The 18,881-nt window shown below is 44.1% G+C and overlaps 1 protein-coding gene across 1 annotated transcript in view; it reads right to left on the reverse strand.

Moving 5' to 3' along the window:
- Positions 1-18,405, reverse strand: part of camkvl (CaM kinase-like vesicle-associated, like) — a 77,198-nt gene extending 58,793 nt beyond the window's left edge. The window contains exons 1-2 of the mRNA XM_080762741.1: positions 18,068-18,405; positions 9,293-9,412 (exon numbers count right to left, since the gene is read on the reverse strand). The gene's annotated coding sequence lies outside the window, so the exon portion shown is untranslated. The remainder of the gene's footprint in view (positions 1-9,292; positions 9,413-18,067) is intronic.
- Between the last annotated feature and the right edge of the window lie 476 nt (positions 18,406-18,881).

An 18,881-nucleotide genomic window follows, 5' to 3' on the forward strand; every position in this document is an offset into this window, starting at 1 on the left:
GAATGGGGGGTCAGATCAACATATCCACACACGCACGCGCATGTGTGCACGCATGTGTGCACACACTTTAGTTCTTTAAACAGAGGAGTATTTGGCTAGTTGTTTGGCTTTGCCCTTTGTCATGCTAGCTATTTTTAGGCCACTCGTGGTCAGTTTATGTGCATGGCCCAGGCTTCCAAATATCAGTATGGCGAATCTACATCAATACCCAAGGTTTGTTATGATTCCAAGTAATGGTTGGTACATAGAATCTATCCATCTTCCACTGCTTGTCCATGGCAGCAAAGCAGGCTGCAGACATACAGTGCAAACTAACGAGCATACTACAGTTATTTGACACGTTTGCAATGTTCGCACGTCAACGATATAACTTCAAACCAACCGCGGCTCAAACAGCGCAGCGCAGCCAATGCAAAGCTTCAACAAAACAGTCATTGAACCATGCACAGAATCAATGTATAAAATGTATCGTGATTCGTGATGAGTCTCCGTGAGTCCGTGTACAGTACCACCGTTGCACTGCGGGGACGGGCCAGCGTTACTAGCAGCCTGTACAGCCAGCAGCATGTGCCTGCAGATTGCAGAATACGCTCCAAATTAATTAATATGCCTATAGTTCGGTCTCCAAAGCCCGTCAAAAAACATCTAAATGGACTCGCCAAAGTTTAAATAATAGTTTTCAATTTCTAATCTGTCTGTCTTGTATAATTATTTGCGACAGAGAAACATACACGTTACTAAAATAATAATAATAATATGGGTACACTTTGGCTACACTTTTGTATTTATCCACTGATTCCACCCATGGAACTTCGTTGACATTGGGGCACCTGGACTACAGGTGCGATGACAAGAGATTGATGACGGCAAGAGATTGATGATGACGCAACAATGGGCATTTTTGTTTGGCAGCTGTTGATGATAATCTGACATAAAATGCATTTGTGACTGGATTTGACTATGGGGCTGCCATCGTGCAGCCTCCAGCTTTTCACCAGAGGAGGAAGAAGTCAAACAAACATGACATGATGCGTATCCTATTTAAATACAGACATGAATATTTCATTGCACCGAATTGAACAGTGTCAGCATCAAGTTTCAAAATGGGTTAATAAGCATTTTAACAGTCCAACTGGAGACTGTACGAGAAAATATCTTAGGCAAAGCAAAATAAATGATTGGTCTCCAGTTGCCGACCAACTCAATTAAATATGCGCGCCCCATTTGATTTAAAAGTCAAAATCCGACCGAGTCACTCGATATGGATATATATGCAGCCCAACAAAACGTAGCCTACACCTGCCCAAACCCAAAGTTTTTTAACGACATACTCGACTTATAGGCTACTACGAGAGAGAAGTCATCTTCTCCGTCCCGGAGAGCCCTACGGGCGGATTGACAGTTGACGTTACTGTGTACTGGTTTGTCTTGCGCTGATTTGAATGAAAACACCGGCGTGCAATTATACTTTATATACGGATCCCGACAACAGTGTTATCCCATTTCTAAATCTAAAGCCAATGGGAGATTAAACCTATAGTCTGAACACTGCAACGTGAAGCCGTATCCTCTAAGCCAATGGGAGATAAAAACCTATAGTCTGAACACTGCAACGTGAAGCCATATCCTCTAAGCCAATGGGAGATAAAACCTATAGTCTGAACACTGCAACGTGAAGCCGTATCCTCTAAGCCAATGGGAGATTAAACCTATAGTCTGAACACTGCAACGTGAAGCCGTATCCTCTAAGCCAATGGGAGATAAAACCTATAGTCTGAACACTGCAACGTGAAGCCGTATCCTCGAAGCCAATGGAGATAAAAACCCATAGTCTGAACACTGCAACGTGAAGCCGTATCCTCTAAGCCAATGGAGATAAAACCCATAGTCTGAACACTGCAACGTGAAGCCGTATCCTCTAAGCCAATGGAGATAAAACCCATATCATCCCAATCATGCATTGCCTGCCCATGTCCCATGGGCCCCCGTAGACACCGGAAGGTCCAGGGGTCCCGGTCTTGTTTCGGTGCAGCCCATACATACATCTTCATAAAATAAACGGGGAGGAAGTGGAGGAATACAATGTGGAGGTGCTTGGTTTGAAATGAGAGGGAGAGCAAAGGAGGATGAGGTATAGCGAGAGTGTCCTGTAAATCCTGACTTATATTTGGTTGTTGTTGTTGATTTTGCGAACCAAACATAGCCGATATACAAGCTCACATCACGCCACGCCGTGATGCACGGTGAGCTTGTAGATCTGATACCGGTATGCGACACTGTATAGTGCCACACTGGTACAGAAAACTGGTATAAATCTGGCAGACGTGGGGGATGAAGAAAAGAGAGGATCGCGGGGCCAGAAATAATGGGGAACATTCACGGGAGAGATCATAGGCGACAGAGACGGGGATGACAGCGCAGGGTGGAAGAATGAAGAGAGGCATTGAGGAACGGCGTGGAGGGCACGGAAGGGAGAATAATTCTGTGAGAAAGTCGGCTCCGAGTGCGCACACGCGCCACAGGGAGACAGGGGAGGAAGACAAGGAGAGAGAGAGACAAGTGTGCTATTTGTGAAATATTCAGTGTGATGGAGAGGACTTGTGAAATCCCTTCCCGAAGGAGAGTCATGAGGATGGAGAGGATGAGGAGAGGAATGGAAAGGAGAGGAAGGAGCAAGGAGCGCTGATTGAAGTTTTTGATAGGAGTCATAGGAATGGCGAGCGCTAGCAGAGAGACTGCAGCTGTGAGGCCCGGTGAAGGACCGACTGGGTCCTATCTATTTTTAAAACAGTGTGTGGGTACAGCACTGCTCTCACCTTACAGTATCCAATTGTACCCGGAGGTGTGTGTTTATGTATAGGATTTTCTAAAGAGTTACCATTTATAGGACCGGTTTTGGACGCGAGGGAAAGCAGACAGCCACAGGCTCTGAAATCAGGTGCATGGGTTTGTATGTGAGGTGGTAAACGGTAAGTTTATGGCGTGCCGTTATCCAAAGTGCTTTAGCAACGATCCGCAATGCAGTTCGTGCATCCTATTCAGGTTTCAGTGTTGTGCTCAAGGACAATTGGATGGACACTAGCCCAGGGGGGTTATATAGTACCAGGGTTTCAGGGTAGTCGGAACCAAAGGACACTGTGGTCGTTACATGACCTGCTGTGACCTCTTCATCTTTGTTCTGTTAATGAATGTGTGCGTGTGTGTGAAAATGTGTCCGATAAATAAAATAAAAAAACATTAGGAACCACTGGTGCAACCCCTCTGCGCCAGTGAGCACGTACATGTACATGCACACACACGTGTCTCACACACACACACACACACACACACACACACACACACAAACACATATTACCGTGTTAGAGATGGTTTTGTGGAAGGAAGGAAGTAGGTGGATAAACAGTAACCAGGTCAGAGCGCGCTCCAGTACTCTCTCTCTCTCTCTCTCTCTCTCGCTCTCCTGTTTAGTATTTTTTTGCTTGCCGTTTTTTAGCCCTTCCGTTGCCGAGGTAGACTAAGAGGACGGTTGTCAACCACCCACCCGTGTTCTTCCTTCCTCAACCTCCCAGTAGCACTGCTCGAGTCCAGCTATTTCCACAACACCTGTCACTATCTCTGTTTCCCTGTATATTTATTTGGCGATACATACAAAAAAGTGTGTGTGTGTGCGCACGTGTGTGTGTGTATGCGGGAGACATTCTCAGAGGGTGGTTTGTGTCCCTATGAGCTTGTGCCATTGCGAGAGCGCACGCACACACGCGCACACACACACGCACACCCGCACAATCTTGTAGGCCTATGCATGATTCTATGAGAGGGCGCACGACCACATACTTTACTTCGCGCACAAACATCAACACACGTCTGATCATACATAATGATCATCTCTCCCTTGACGGCTGCAAAACGCACACAACCCTATCACCGCTCGGCGGGAGGTCTGTATGCCGCAGAACGCCGCAGAGTGAGATAATAGTGAGAGGAGTGAAGAAACAGACAAGAGACAGAGATGGGGCGAATGCAGAGGGCCAGAGGGTTAAGGGTGACAGAGGAGGAGGAATGGGAGCAGACCAAAGAGGGCTCCATCTTTATTTCAGGAGTCAGACGGAATGAGAATGCGCCCGCAATGAGGAATCTGCTTCTGTCTTTAACCATCTCAGTATTAAACTCATCCATCCTGGATAGAGAGACGGAGAGAGGCGGGGGGTGGGGTGAGTGAGAGAGGCTGTCTGAAAGGGAGACAGCATCTTGTGTGTGTGTGTGTGTGTGTGTGTGTGTGTGTGTGTGTGTGTGCGCGGTGTCTGCAAAACAGTCATCCTTCACCTGTGGGCTTGCATAATGTAGCGTGAGGAGGACGAAGCCTTCTTTTAGGACCTGCTGTGCCAATAAAAACCCAAATCAGATTGGAACCTCCTCCTTTCTCCTCTCCTTTCCATTCCTCGATGTGAGGAGTTGGCGGAGATTAACACACCTGGCAAAACTAAAACTAAATTACGCCTTGATGGTGTCGAAATGCCTGATTTTACACTTAGTTGCATGCTGAAAATAGACGATCACGCAACCGAGTGCAACCAAACAAAATTACCTGCTTTCTCTCTTCTGTGGTGAAGGGAATTTCAAAGCCCCAAACATACAGAAAGTCAGTAAGTAAGTAAACAAACAGCAAATTAATAAAATGCAATCAAGAGTTGAACACCTCTCTCTGCAGCCCTAAATGCATTCCTAGAATAGGACTTCCATTTTGGAATCCATTTCTTTGCTGGCCTGAGCCAAGGAGATAATCACAACACAAGAGATAAATTATTAAATTAATCTTGAATCCACCATCCAGGCCCGTCTGGCAGGTTCAAATAATAATAATAATTCTGGAAGCGGCGCCTCCACCTTGGACGGGCGGTCCATATACAACACGATTCATGGGTTGGAGCTGGCCAGGGTTCAAATCCATGTTTCTGTACTATAATAACGATGACCCCCCTCCTGGCTGGTCAGGACCCTCCCTGTTTAGCAGGGATCTGGGGACGACAGTTCCTCTCTCCTCGCAGACGACGTCACACTGAGAAGCACCAGTAAAAATCAAACTCACTCACATGCTGCTTGTCTCCCAGTGTGGAGGAAGAATAAAAATCATCGGCACTACAGAATTACCCAGTCTCCATAACATCTACACCACGCGCTGTATGAAAAAAGCCCATAACATCATGGAAGACACCAGCCACCCCGCAAATACCCTGTTCAAACTACTCCCTTCCAAAAAACGCTACCAGAGCATCAAATCTCGTACCACCCGTCTCAGTAACAGTTTTTACCCCCAGGCAGTCAGGCTGCTGAACAGCTGACCTCGAACTGTATTGCACTTCACTTCACTTGCACTTTTCTTTTCCTGTTTTTCGTCTTTTTTCTTGCACTATAGATGTTGTTTTATGTCCTGTGTATGTAAGATTGAGAGTGCTCTGAGCAAAACCAATTTCATTGTATGTATACTCTGTATTCATACAAATGACAAATAAACCTGAACCTGAATGCTTAGGATTTCTGTTGATTTCTTTGTGATCTTTTGCCCCTTGAAATACAGCCATCATTTCCAGGCCTTAATTTTCACTAATAACTTGGGGACAGGCCCGTCTAGAGTTTGAATGGACAGGTATCAGTCAGAAGGGAGACATCGAATAGGAAGGATGGATAGGGATAGATCAACATGGAATATCAGAACAGGTTCTGACATATATCCATAAATGGAGATCGAAGGGTTTGAGGTCAGATGTAGACCAATATTGATGACATCAATCATAACGCGTTCCACGACATTTAATCCATTGTCTTCCCCTGCGTAATACGCTAAACCGCTATTTGTTTTATGTGTTTAATTCGCAGTTTTTTTATAATTTAAAAGAAATAGCGTTTTTGTTGCAGACCTGGTGCCGAGGCCGGCGCGTTATGATGACGTAACCGGAAATCGGCCCATTTCCCAGGCTGCAAGGGCTTCTGGGAAAATGAGTTCAATGCAAGTGAACAGGGTTTTACACTGGTCTCCATACGCCAGTAGTACTGTTTGTTGTTCTTCCACATCACGACGGTGGATTAAGGGAGAAATATTAAGTCACAATAAATCTGACTCCATCAACTCACCCCTCCTCCAAGAAAGAACTACTTTGTTAACTTACTCTTCCATCAGGTTATTTCCTGCCCCCCACAGACTACACTAGTGACTGGAAAGCTTGGCTAGCCATGGTAAGTGGAGTCAATTTAAATGCATTTGATGTGCTGCAGCACATCAAAAGCTGGCCCCATCACACTCGAGTATGTTACTGCTGTTCAAGTGAATAGTTACAAGCCCCAAAAGATTAGCAGCAGACGGCTTTTTGGGGAAAACCATCATTGTGATTGGATGGGGAGCTGAAAATGGCCGTGCCACTGATAAAACAGTTTCCCGCTGATAAAAGAGTTTTCGAATGCATCTCCACGACAGCTTGGGGTGTTATGTAAGGCATGATGATGGAGCGAGAGCTGGCAGAGACGAGACAAATGACGAATTCCAATGACAAATATGTGGAAGATGTACTACATATGTGAACACAAGTCATCATAACACCTCGCACGCATCGCATGACATCTAAAGTCATTTTAAACTGTTGCTCTGAAACATTTTAATATTTCCAACATCATATCCATCATGTCAAAACACACGTCAAAACTGTTCCTGTGTGTGAAAAAAAACCATATTATACTATATATCCGACTGGCTTTCCGATTTAAATCTGTGGACGATCGATCGTACCACCTTCTACTCCTGAGCCTGAATTGGTGTCTAAAATAGTCTAAATGGTCTTATGAGGATATGTACTAAAGATAAGGGTAACATGCAAATAGAACACAGAAGTACAGAGTGCAAGAGTAAGCATGAAACCCAGAAAGCATCAGAGTGGACACAGGTGAGGGGGAAATAACCATAAACGCTGAAAGAAAGAAAGCACCGCAGCAATATTGATAACAACCACGCCACAGCCTAAATGATGGAGCTGAACAGGGAGAAGAGATGAACATAATGAAAAATGAGGGATGACTGAGAGAGCAACAAGAAAGAGGCCGGAGATCGAAAAAGGGGGGAGACAGAGAGAGAGGGCGAGAGAGAGAGGAGGGATGAGGCAGAGAATGAGAGAATTAAAAGAACAATGGGAGGATAGAGAATGGGAAAGGGGGAAAGTAGAAAGGAGAGCAGGAACGTGAAGCTGTGTGTGTGTGTGTGTGTGTGTGTGTGCGTGTGTATGCGCGGAGAGACAGGAAAGATCCACTGAACATACTGTACACACTGTACCACGTGGTAATGAATGCCACTTTAATGAAGTCCTCTCCTCTCGAACATCTCTCCATCTGCGCTGCTCCTCTCCCTCTCTAATCTGTCACTGCTCTTTTCTCCCTCTCTCCGTCTGTCTTTTCCTTTCTCACGCATTCGCTCCCCTTTCGCTCTTATTACCCCCCCCCCCCCGTCTCACACTATACGAGAGCCGCGGGGAGAAATAACTCATTACTAATTCAATGTTTTCTCCCTGCATATGTATTTACTGGGCCTCGGATGCTAGTTGTTTTTGCTATGCTACGGCACGGGTGAATTCCAAAACGGAACGGCGTGTTGTTTCATTCGGATGATGAAACTATACCCCCACACTCCGTTTCTCCCCAGTGTAGTGTATAAAAGCTATATATATATACATATATACAAGGCATGCAATATAGATATAGCTGTGACAGACTTAACACAACACTCCACATAAAACAGAAAAGTTTGTGTAAAAGGACCATACTGGATGGTGGTCTGGCAATTAGCTCTGACTCCTTTTTTGTCAAATGTATGTTATTGTTGCATTTTAATATCGTATTAAACCCTGGAGAAGAGATTGATTTATGGAAACATTGTCTTAATTACTCAGATACGTTTGGTAACATATTACCACACCGTTGTATAAGCGTTGTGCTCCAATTTAATTACATTATTTTAGGAGCCAGACAGTGTACTCACTGTACAGATTATTTTTTCCGTTCACTCTACTAGTATTTTTTTATACAGAACCTTTGAAGTAGTGGCGGAAGTGGCTCAGGAGGCAAGTTTGAAGTTCTCTGCGACCCCTAAAATGATGACCCCATGCATGTTTTCCTCTGCCGTCAGTATGAATGTGTGTGTGTGTGTGTGTGTGTGTGTGTGTGTGTGTGTGTGTGCGTGTGTGTGTGTGTGTGTGTGTATGTGTGTGTGTGTGTGTGTGTGTGTGTGTGTGTTTTACATTATTTAAGCATTTGAAGGTGGAAGTGTGGTACAGTTCCCAGCTCCACTTCTCATTAAAAGTGATGCTTTGCGGCACAAAAATGAACTTTTCATGGCTGTAATTCGGCCCTTGCGGTGCTTCATGGGCTATTTTGCACTGTTGCACTGTTGGAAGGACATGTTGCTCATAAGGTCCAGGACTCACGGGCGGGTTTTGATTCATGGCTTTAATCTGGATGTTTCATTCTCTCAACCGTTCCGTTCCACTGCGTGAGGTCAAAATGAGACAAAATGTGCCGGCCCGTGCATCATTTTTGTGTGCATGTGTGACCCAGTGTGCGCGTGTGTGTATGATACAGAGAGATAGAGACAGAATACCTGCATATGAGGGTAGAGAGGGGCACAGAGATTCAGATCGTGTTTGAAAGATGGAAAGAGAAAATGACGGACAAAGAGAGTGGGGGGAGAGAGAGAGAGATGAAGCGTTATAGGTGAATTGTGACTGATGGAGGGCTCAGCTGTATGAGCGCACGCACACAAACTATTAGGGCGCACGCAAACAAACTTAGGGACATTGTACGGGCTTACATTCAATACACAATGATTTACCATAACCTCAACCCTAACAAATACAGAAACATGATATCAGACCTAAACCGAAATGCAACCTTTATGACCCTTAACACATTTTGAAAGCCAATGTTAGCCAATCAGGATGGAATATGAAATATCGTACAGATCTGTCTTGAGCACATGGCTAGAGAGATAGTGTGTAACGATTTGTGGGATTGTTGGACAAAATATGGAGTGAAAATGTGTTTTACAAAAGTCGGCCTCTTGGTGGTGCTATAACAAATTTGGGGCAGAGGTTAATCGTTGGCATCCAGGGAGTTTGTGTGCAAAATGTGGCATCGACCAGATTAACGCCGGTGCCGGAGATTAGCTGGTAACAGACGGATGGACACACACACACACGGACGGACACACGGACGGACAGACGGACGGACGGAGTGCAAAACATACTCTCTCTCCTACCTTCGGCCGGGTGGAGACAACAAACGGACAGCAGAGCACGCTGGTTTTTTATCTTCTTTCTGCCAATGGTTCCCAGATCTCTGCCATAGACGCCAGGAACTCCCAGCCAGCCAACGTTTGCTGTGAAGATTTTGATTATTATTACAAAACACACTATACCACTTCAGCCTTATATACTGTATCTATTCCGGCTATTTGAAAGTAGCAGATCTAGACCAACTTTTGTTACTTCAAGTACTGTACATTTTGATGTCGATACTGTTGTACTTTTACTTTAATGTGAACACAGGACTTCTGCTTGTAACATTTTTTTTAAGTGATAGTTTTTACTTAAGTAAAACATACAAGTATCTTCCACCACTGAACATACAGTAGGTAACCAGGTGCAGTACAGTTCATGTGTTCTCGTCTGGCCCCAGCTGGCTGCATTCTACGGTACGCATAACGCGTTTCTCATTCTCCACCACCTTCATTATCCCAGCCAGGCAGGCAGGCGATCGACACACGTGTGTGACAGAGCCAAATCTCTGTCAACAATTACGCAATCTCAGAGAGCCCCTGGGACCCCCGAGATGGCATTAAGCGCTCAGCTACGGAGGGAACATTATGTCACACATTTCAGCCAAGGTGAGATAAAAAGCCATACTGTGATGGATCAATGCTCCTCCTCTCTTCCAAAACAGTGGTCCAGCAGTATAGGCTAGAGCTAGACCTGCCCTGGGTCCATGCAGCAGTAGGCTAGACCCTGCCCTGTGCAAGAGTGTAAAGCATCCGTGTCATTTTAGATTTCACCATTGGCTTTTCAAAAATCACACCTGTGTGAAGTGAGTGTTGCAACTCACCCCTCTCTCCCCCCCCCCCCCCCCCTCCCCCTCTCTCTCTCATTAGCAGGCAACAGTGCAGCACTGTCTCTATCTCTCTGTTTCTGGCCCAACAGCGCCCCTACTGGTACTCATAGTCATACTGGTGCTCATTAACGTCACATAGGTGAACCAACACATAGGTGAACACGGACATTGCTGATCCTTGGAGTGGTTGCACCACTCAAAAATAGCAGATATACAAGCTCATATGGGCTTGCAGATCTGCAATTTAGTTTTTTAAATTGTGAATATTAGTGCAAATCTTTGAATGTATATATATTTTTTAATCCAAATCTTTGAATTTATATATATTTTAATCAAAATCTTTGAATGTATATATATTTTAATCCAAATCTTTGAATGTATATATATTTTAATCCAAATCTTTGAATGTATATATATTTTAATCCAAATCTTTGCTTCTGGGGGATCCCTGGAACAAAACAAATTGAGATGGTGGTGCGCAGGGAAATACATACTTTTGCGGGGTCCTTGACATAAAAAGGTTTGAGCACCTCTGATATACTGTATAGCAACATAAGTTTTTTTCAGAAATCTGTTTGCATTTGTAGAATCGGCCTCAGGTTTTATAATGGGTTAACACTCTGTATTTTGCGGTGTGTGGCGGCTGTAATGTAATGGCAGCTGTGGAAGTTGGCAGAAAACCGAGAGAATTATATATAAAGATATCCGGTGGGTCTCTCAGCGTCTCAGAAGCGGCGAACACAGTGGGAGATGCTTGCATTTCAACCAACCACGGCACGAACAAGAGAAGTGCACTAATGAGTCATTAAGGGGATATCATTACATTATGCTGGGATATTGCCTGGGCACACAACACTGCAACGCGCAAACCTGCTATTGAGTTTCCTACTGGTGGTGGTGGTGATATCATAAAGATGTAACATTGCTTCATCAAGCTGGCCAGCATGCCGCTGCGCTCTCTCTCTCATCGGCTATGATTGATGTAATTAATCACAATGACTTTTTCCCCAACGGAATGTTGCACTTCATTGCAACCTCTTCGGTTCACAATGCATGCTGCTGCAGTGAGTCAACTTAGACAAATATGTGGGCAGATCAATACCGCCAATGTTACCGCCGCTATTAAGTACGGACATCATCCGTCACCGTCATCGTCCTCATCCTTATTTCTGTGCTGTATGAGACCGCGACCTAAAAATGTATTTGTCGACTGCGGTCGATATTGTAATAACACCAAACACCAGTCCTGATCCTGATGTACTGTTTGGTAATAAAACTTCCAGTCTGATTGATGGTCATGACTGAAGAGACTGTTCCAGCATCGCACCTGTTGATGAGTCAGAAACCCTGACGTGATTCACACACGCACATGCATGTACTGTACATACGGAAGCACAGAAACACAAACGAACACGCACGCACACATGCCCGCCCGCACACACCACGTGCACACCCACACATACAGTATACACTGCCGTGTAATGTGCTATATTGGGAAATAGGTCACATGGACAGGGAAAAGGAAACTGGTATTGGACATCAATATTAAGGCGGCCATCACTGAATGGCTAGAGAGGACGCCTGGGAATCAGAAGGTTGTTGGTTATTGGTCTATGAATCAACATGAGGTCCCTGAGCATGACAACCCAAACTAACTGCTCCCAAGGCTCAGTCAGTATGATTAATAGCACCCACTGCTCCTAGTAGTTAAGATGGTTAAATGCAGGGGACACATTTCAACAGATTTGACGGAACATTTTGACATCAAATTCCCCAAGAGAGAGAGTATTGTTATTTAAACCCTATACTTTGTTGTTTACTGATGGGATTCCCCAGAGATCCCATCAGTAGGACGACCCGGAGAGACGGCGACCTGGGGTGAAGAGGGTTGGAAGCCCAAACCACCATCAGCCATCTTCTCCACAGACTATCTCTGAACCTCTGAACCAAGAGACAGTGGGGGCTGTAGCATGCCACTTGGACACAGGCCAGGGTCTGGTCAGCCTTTGTCGGAGCGCCTGGAGGAGGGTGTCTGTTGCAAGACCCAGAAAAACCCAGCGATTCCAGGTTACAACACTGATGATGTGTCCAAATTTGTGCATCAGTATATGTTTAATTTACTTTACTAAGACCACCTAGACTAACCGTAACCCGAGAAAAATAAACTAATGTTATACCTACCTTACTCTAACCTTAGAAAACCAATAAATGAAGATGTCCCAAAACCATAGAATATGTATCCACACACACACTACTGTAGTGCAATGGATCATCTCTATTTGGATGGTTTACCGCCTTTGTTAAATGTTGCATGTTTGTGTGTGTTTATCTGTGTTTGTCCAGAGACGTGCAGCAATAATAGACTTAGCCGAGCACACACACACACACACACACACACACACACACACACACACACACACACACACACACACACACACACACACACACACACACACACACACACACACACACACACACACACACACACACACACACACAGGGCTGCTCTCTAAATGAGATCTCTAGAGAGAGGCTCAAACAAGATACAGTACCACCACAACTGACAGGTGGACATACACTAAAGAACAACACAGCTCTGAAAAACGAGAGAAAGACAAAGGAAGAGAGAGAAAGAGAGAGAGAGAGAGAGAGAGAGAGAGAGAGAGATTCAGAAAAATCACAGATTGGTGAATAGGCAAACGTACAGTGACAGTCCAACTAAAACAGGTAGACTGACATGCAAGCCAGCAGGTAGCCTACTGTATGTGCAGTAGGTAGATTCAAGCCAGCAGGTATATGTGCAGTAGGTAGATTCAAGCCAGCAGGTAGCCTATGTGCAGTATAGATTCAAGCCAGCAGGTAGCCTATGTGCAGTAGGTAGATTAAATTTCAATGGATGAGTGTAGTTGATTCTGGCTGGTTCATGATCTTTAGCCTGACCGTTTTATCATGAAATGACATCCCACCCTCAGATCGGCACAAGCACACAGGGGGCACTGCAGACTTTTCAGAATGCGTCACATTGTTCCCCCATTTCTCAAGCTTTTACCACTTTATATATTTAATGTAATCGTGGCTCCAACAGGTAGACGGAGATGTTTACCTCTCTGTAGAGAGGTAAACAGTGTGTGCTTGTGCTAATGATACTAAAGTGTGTGTATTGATTGTGTGTATGGGGCAGGGGGGCAGGCAAACTCCTTCTCTTAAAGTGAACGCGGCTGGCATAGGTTAACTTCCTTTAAGCTAACAGCTAGCAACAGAGAAATAATTAATTGTATTATGCGTTTCTTTTATTTATTTTTATGTTTTTTATGTGTGTGTACACTGTACACTGTCTTCTATGTAAGTCTGAGTCTTTTCTTCTCTTGTCTAAATGTTGGAAAGATCTCAAAATAAATGATTAAAAAACAAAAAAAGATGGATGGCAGCATTTCTTTATTATTTTCTTTTTGCCACCTCACTTGTTGCCTTGACTGTGTTGTCTCCTCATCATAGACACAGACAGACAGGAGTGTTTGTACATTCTAACAGACGGTGTGAAATGTTTTGATATGCAATGTCCTTTGTTATCTACACTCTACGGGGTGTTTTTCCTTAATTGTCCTGTAATCTGTTTTCGTTGTACTGTCCTTGGAGCCTGAATTTCCACAGTCAATAGAGCGTCGCAGTCCCTCCCCCTTTCAGAACGACGAGTGGCCCAGGAAATGAAATGCAATGCATTTCTCCCATAGGATTTTCTATTATAAGTATTTATTTGAAGACGGTTACGACGCGGACAAAGCCAACTCGGATCGTGACAAATCATGACAATGAACACAATATTTTGGGCCGATCAAATAATTTATAAGAAGAAAAACAAAACAAATAGTGTTGTCTCCTGCTTTCTAATGATTTGATTGGCCCAAAATATTGTGTTCATTGTCATGATTTGTCACGATCCGAGTTGGCTTTGTCCGCGGCGTAACCGTCTTTAAATAAATACTTAAAGAAACTCCTATGGGAGAAATGCATTGGATTTCATTTCCTGGGCCACTCGTGGTTCTGAAAGGGGGAGGGACTGCGACGCTCTATAAAGGTCTCATCTCATTTCTAGATCATGGGTCACCGCCATGCTGGCTTGTGATGGACATTTATTTTTGACCACAAACAAATACAAAATGAGTGGACAATAATATTACCAGAAACACCAAAGTGCCAGCCCTGAATGACCATAAAAGGTCTGTAACTCTGAGACTGTACAAATGGAACCAAATGGACCTGTAAAGGTCCATTTGTACACCACTTGTTCAAGTGGTCCTTGAAAAATGAAAAACATTTGAGAACAACTAATGTGCCATAGTGTTGTAGTAAATCAGTGTTATGCATATTCTGAAGAAACCCTGGAGACTTGACATTCACTTTTTTGGTCTTATGATCAAAATAAAAACACTATATTGGTGTGTAAAAAAAGGAAATCAAAAAATCTCCATGGACAATGCCAAGTCGTTGCCACAGACACGTGTCTGTGTACGGATAAATTGATGATAGACAGACAGATATACTTTAGTAAGTGGGTGGACGGGTGGAAAGATGCAGGAAAAGGATGGATTCACAGTCACGCAAGCAAATAAAGGCACACATACACTGTATAATGTACTGTATAATGTGACATTGAGAGAGGTGGTGTAGATCAGCTGATTTCTCCTGAAAGCTGAGAACTCAACAGACTGGCGTTATAGGCGTGAGAGATGTGGCAGCGTTGTCGCTTTACAGTCAGAGCCGAGGTGATCTACCCGCCTGTTGCTATACAGTAAAAAACAATAAGTGATGTTCATTTTATTTTGAGAGCATACTACAAATGTAACCATTATGGGTTCATTTAATACACTCTCAGAGTTTGATTAATGCACAGGAGTTTACTGCTGCTGCTGTGTACAATAAATGAAGTATCTCCTCGTTTTTATCCATCACTCACTTCATCTCTCCCTGGCGATGTCTCAGGTAGTCACAAGTGGTCCCCAGATGACAATTTAAGGACTTTTAAGAACTTTGTAATATAAAAAAAGACCATTACTCAGGGCTTGACATTAATATGATTATTTTGGAGATGCCTGAAAAGGTTGAGAACTATTGACTATTTCATGTCAAGGACCCCCAAATGAATAATGTATTTGGCCACGGACTCGCCCCCATCTGAAAATATCTTCTGTTTTGGTTAAATTAACATTCAGCTGTGTGAGATGCTGATCAGGGAATGTGAGTTTCTTCTCTCTTGCATTTTTCCTCATCCATCAACTTAGATCAAATTTGGAGCAAGTTATTGAGGCCAGTGGGTCTGCTGGGCTGGGATCTGTTTTCATCGCAAAAAAATGAATAATCAAACATACTTGGAATGGCATTGGTAATGGTTTCATAACCATTTTGATTGATTTGGGAAATATTCATAGTAATTATTTAACAGAACAGTGCAGCCTGGACCACTGCACTAATCTTTCAAGACCCACAGAATATTTTGGTCTATGTAAACAACTACTATATATAAATAAAAATAAAGAGTATTCTTTCATTGGGGCGTCCACATAATTCTGAGTGTACATGTGGAACCAAATCTGAGTACCAAATGGTACACTCTCAGAGTTACAGACCAGTAATGGTCGTTTAGGTCTAGCTCGTTGTGTTTGTTGCGACCATAGGTCGCAGTTAACTATGAAAACCTGCATCTCCCGTCGTCAGTCAGTCAGTCCGTCCGTCCGTCACGTGACTCACGCCCCGCGACACGCTCCATATATGGCCAATGCAGAATTCAATTCAAAAAAGGAAAAAGACAAAAGTACAGTTCAATACGAGGTCTGCTGAGATGATTTTACTCCCAAGAAAGCCTACTGTATCTATGGCTTGTTTCCATCGGGGTCCTTCATATTCAATTCATTGGTGGTGGCTACTAATGGGGACAGTTATCATCACACACCTGATTCACTTTGAGATTGTCAGCAGCACACTCACTGACAATAATAGTGTTGGGTGTTTCCAAATGAGGATATAATTAACACGTGTTAATTAGACAAACTACAGCTGTTTTGCATCTTTGCAGCAGCATGCATGCGTTGGGGAGGAGAGGAGACAGGATTAGAGGAGATGAGAGGAGTGTGTGAGGAGGTGTGTGAGAAGGAGAGGAGAGGAGAGGAGAGGAGAGGAGAGGAGAGGAGAGGAGAGGAGAGGAGAGGAGAGGAGAGGAGAGGAGAGGAGAGGAGAGGAGAGGAGAGGAGAGGCGTATGACAAGGCCATTTCAGAAGTGTGGTGGTATTCCATCCATAAAGAGAAGAAAGTGCTAAAACACTGTTGGAGTTCTTTCTCTCTAATCCCTCAAAACAAAAACCTGTATCATCCTGACAGTAGGATATACAGTAAACATGTGAAATTATCTGATTTGTATCAGTGTATATTGTGTATACGTCTGTAATCCACGTAGCTCGAAAACTGTTGCCCCACTGACTTCAAATTCAACACACGTGTTCCACACCCCCGCAGTGAGTGCCTGGTGTCTAGTCTGTCGGATACTCCATATTATATATGGGCATAAAAGGGACACAGACATAGTAACTGCATTTCCAACATTCATTGTTCCAAGAAGACCAGTGCCCAACGAGCACAGCTTTAGTAAAGAAAATCAGAGTGGTGCTGTACTATACTATACTCGTACATGTACTGTACCGTACTCTTCCCTGGTCTGTGTGTGTGTGTGTGTGTGTGTGTGTGTGTGTGTGTGTGTGTGTGTGTAGAGATGAAATGTCTTTATAATCGTCATGGGGGCCCGCCCCCCATTTCACACTAAACTCAAGCGTTTAGGTTCAAAACACTTATTTGTAACACTTTTTAAACATGTCACAGTGTTTAGATTATAAACAGAAGAGCATGTTTAAATGCCATGATTGCAGGATGCCCGATCTGCATGATCTGTACAAGAGGACAGGCAACGCGGTCCACCCCCCACCACCCCCCGCCCCCGACAGTGAGGAAAAAAGAGGTGTTAAGGTGGGGTGCCAGATTTGGATGGTTAGAGCGGCGCGATTACATACAAAGTCAATGCAAGACGAGAATTGCGCGAACGGGCGCGGCGCGACCTGGTACAGTACAAACGGGACGAACCAAGGCAAATATATATATATTCAGGTCCAATTCCTCATGGGGCCGAGACCCCTTGGCCCCCACAGACTATCTGTGTGTGTGTGAGAGAGAGAGAGAGAGAGAGAGAGACAGAGAGAGAGAGAGAGAGAGAGAGACAGAGAGACAGAGAGAGAGACGCTGCTCAACAGTGCCATCCAGTGGAATTAGCGAGGTGTTTCAGCTGTCCGTGCTTGGACACATACATAGGGACACACCGCTCCATATATGCCACTCAAAAAGAGAGAATGCTGCGACGAGTGACTGACTGTTAATGAAACACCTGTCTGTGTTGCTACAGCTTTAACTGTCAGACTACATAACACTCACACTGTGAAAATTATGATTATCATGACACATAATGATAAGCTACATCGCGTCATAGTCAACTATACTATCGTTTCTTCATGTACGTGTTCCAAACGGAGTTTAAAATTGTAGCCTACTGCATGCAACTTTGAGTCAACAAAAAAACCCAAACAAGTAGGTTAGGGCTATCTTAATACATTATATAAAAAGTGAGAGCAGGGTGCAGTCACTTTTAATTACTATACTCTCACTATCATCATCATCATCATCATCATCATCATAAGAGAGATTCCACTGCAGTACTTTTACGCAAGCGGACAGCCCCAGTCAGTCAGTCTAGTACGCAATTCGCACAATTTCGCAGCGTAGAAGAAAACACCATCTGCTGTTTCTGGAGCTGAGATTGAAATCTACCGACACCTTTACTGCTAAATAAACGAAATGATAATGTTTTTGTTTTGTTTCAAGCGTGGCTTACCTAGTTCTGTCGCAGCGTTGTGGAAGTGCACACAGGTGTTCTCTCTCAGCCCAATCCAAACTGAAACTTTGGTTTGGTTCCTTTCTTCTTGTTTTGTTGTCCTAAACTTCAGCGAAGAAAAGGTCTCTCTCTCTCTCTCTCTCTCTTTAGTTTCTCTCCTCCCGATTGTAGGCTAGCTTCAGTTTCTGGAGGCTGAACAGCTGATTTATGATTTATCTATGATGTTGATGTTGATGTTGATTTGATGTGTACCAGGGGCTCGCTGAGAGGAGAGCCAACAGCTGCTCTCGCTTTAATACCGTCCGTTGGTTCTTCGGTGGGAATTATAGTTTGCTGCTTGTTTCAACCCTGCTGCCTCCCACTCGCCCACTCTCTCTCACTCACGCACTGACTTACTGTCTCTCTCCCACCCATGAGGAATACATAATCTGCGCTCTCAATTCTCTCTCTCTCTCTCTCTCTCTCTCTCTCTCTCTCTCTCCCCTCTCACACACAAACAACGTGCAAGGTGCAAACGCAGAACGTTAGTTGGCACGTGATGGCACTGGCAGGCAGTTTTGTGGGCCAACCATTGCAACCAAAATAATAAACATATGGGTCTAAAATATCAGTGGTTTTCAACCTTTTTCATGTCAAGCTCAAGGTCCATTATTTATTCAGCATTTGAGCCACGGACCACCATTTGATTTAGCATCTCGGACCCAAACCTTAGTATAGGCTATTTTGTTGTCATTGGATAAGATTGTGACCACTCCAGACTGTCCACAATTCCATGTTGTATTGATGTGGTAGGCCTACCATAGATAGGAGAGAT

This window comes from Protomyctophum bolini (genome assembly GCF_963924005.1).
Source record: "Protomyctophum bolini genome assembly, chromosome: 5".
Classification (NCBI taxonomy): domain Eukaryota; kingdom Metazoa; phylum Chordata; class Actinopteri; order Myctophiformes; family Myctophidae; genus Protomyctophum; species Protomyctophum bolini.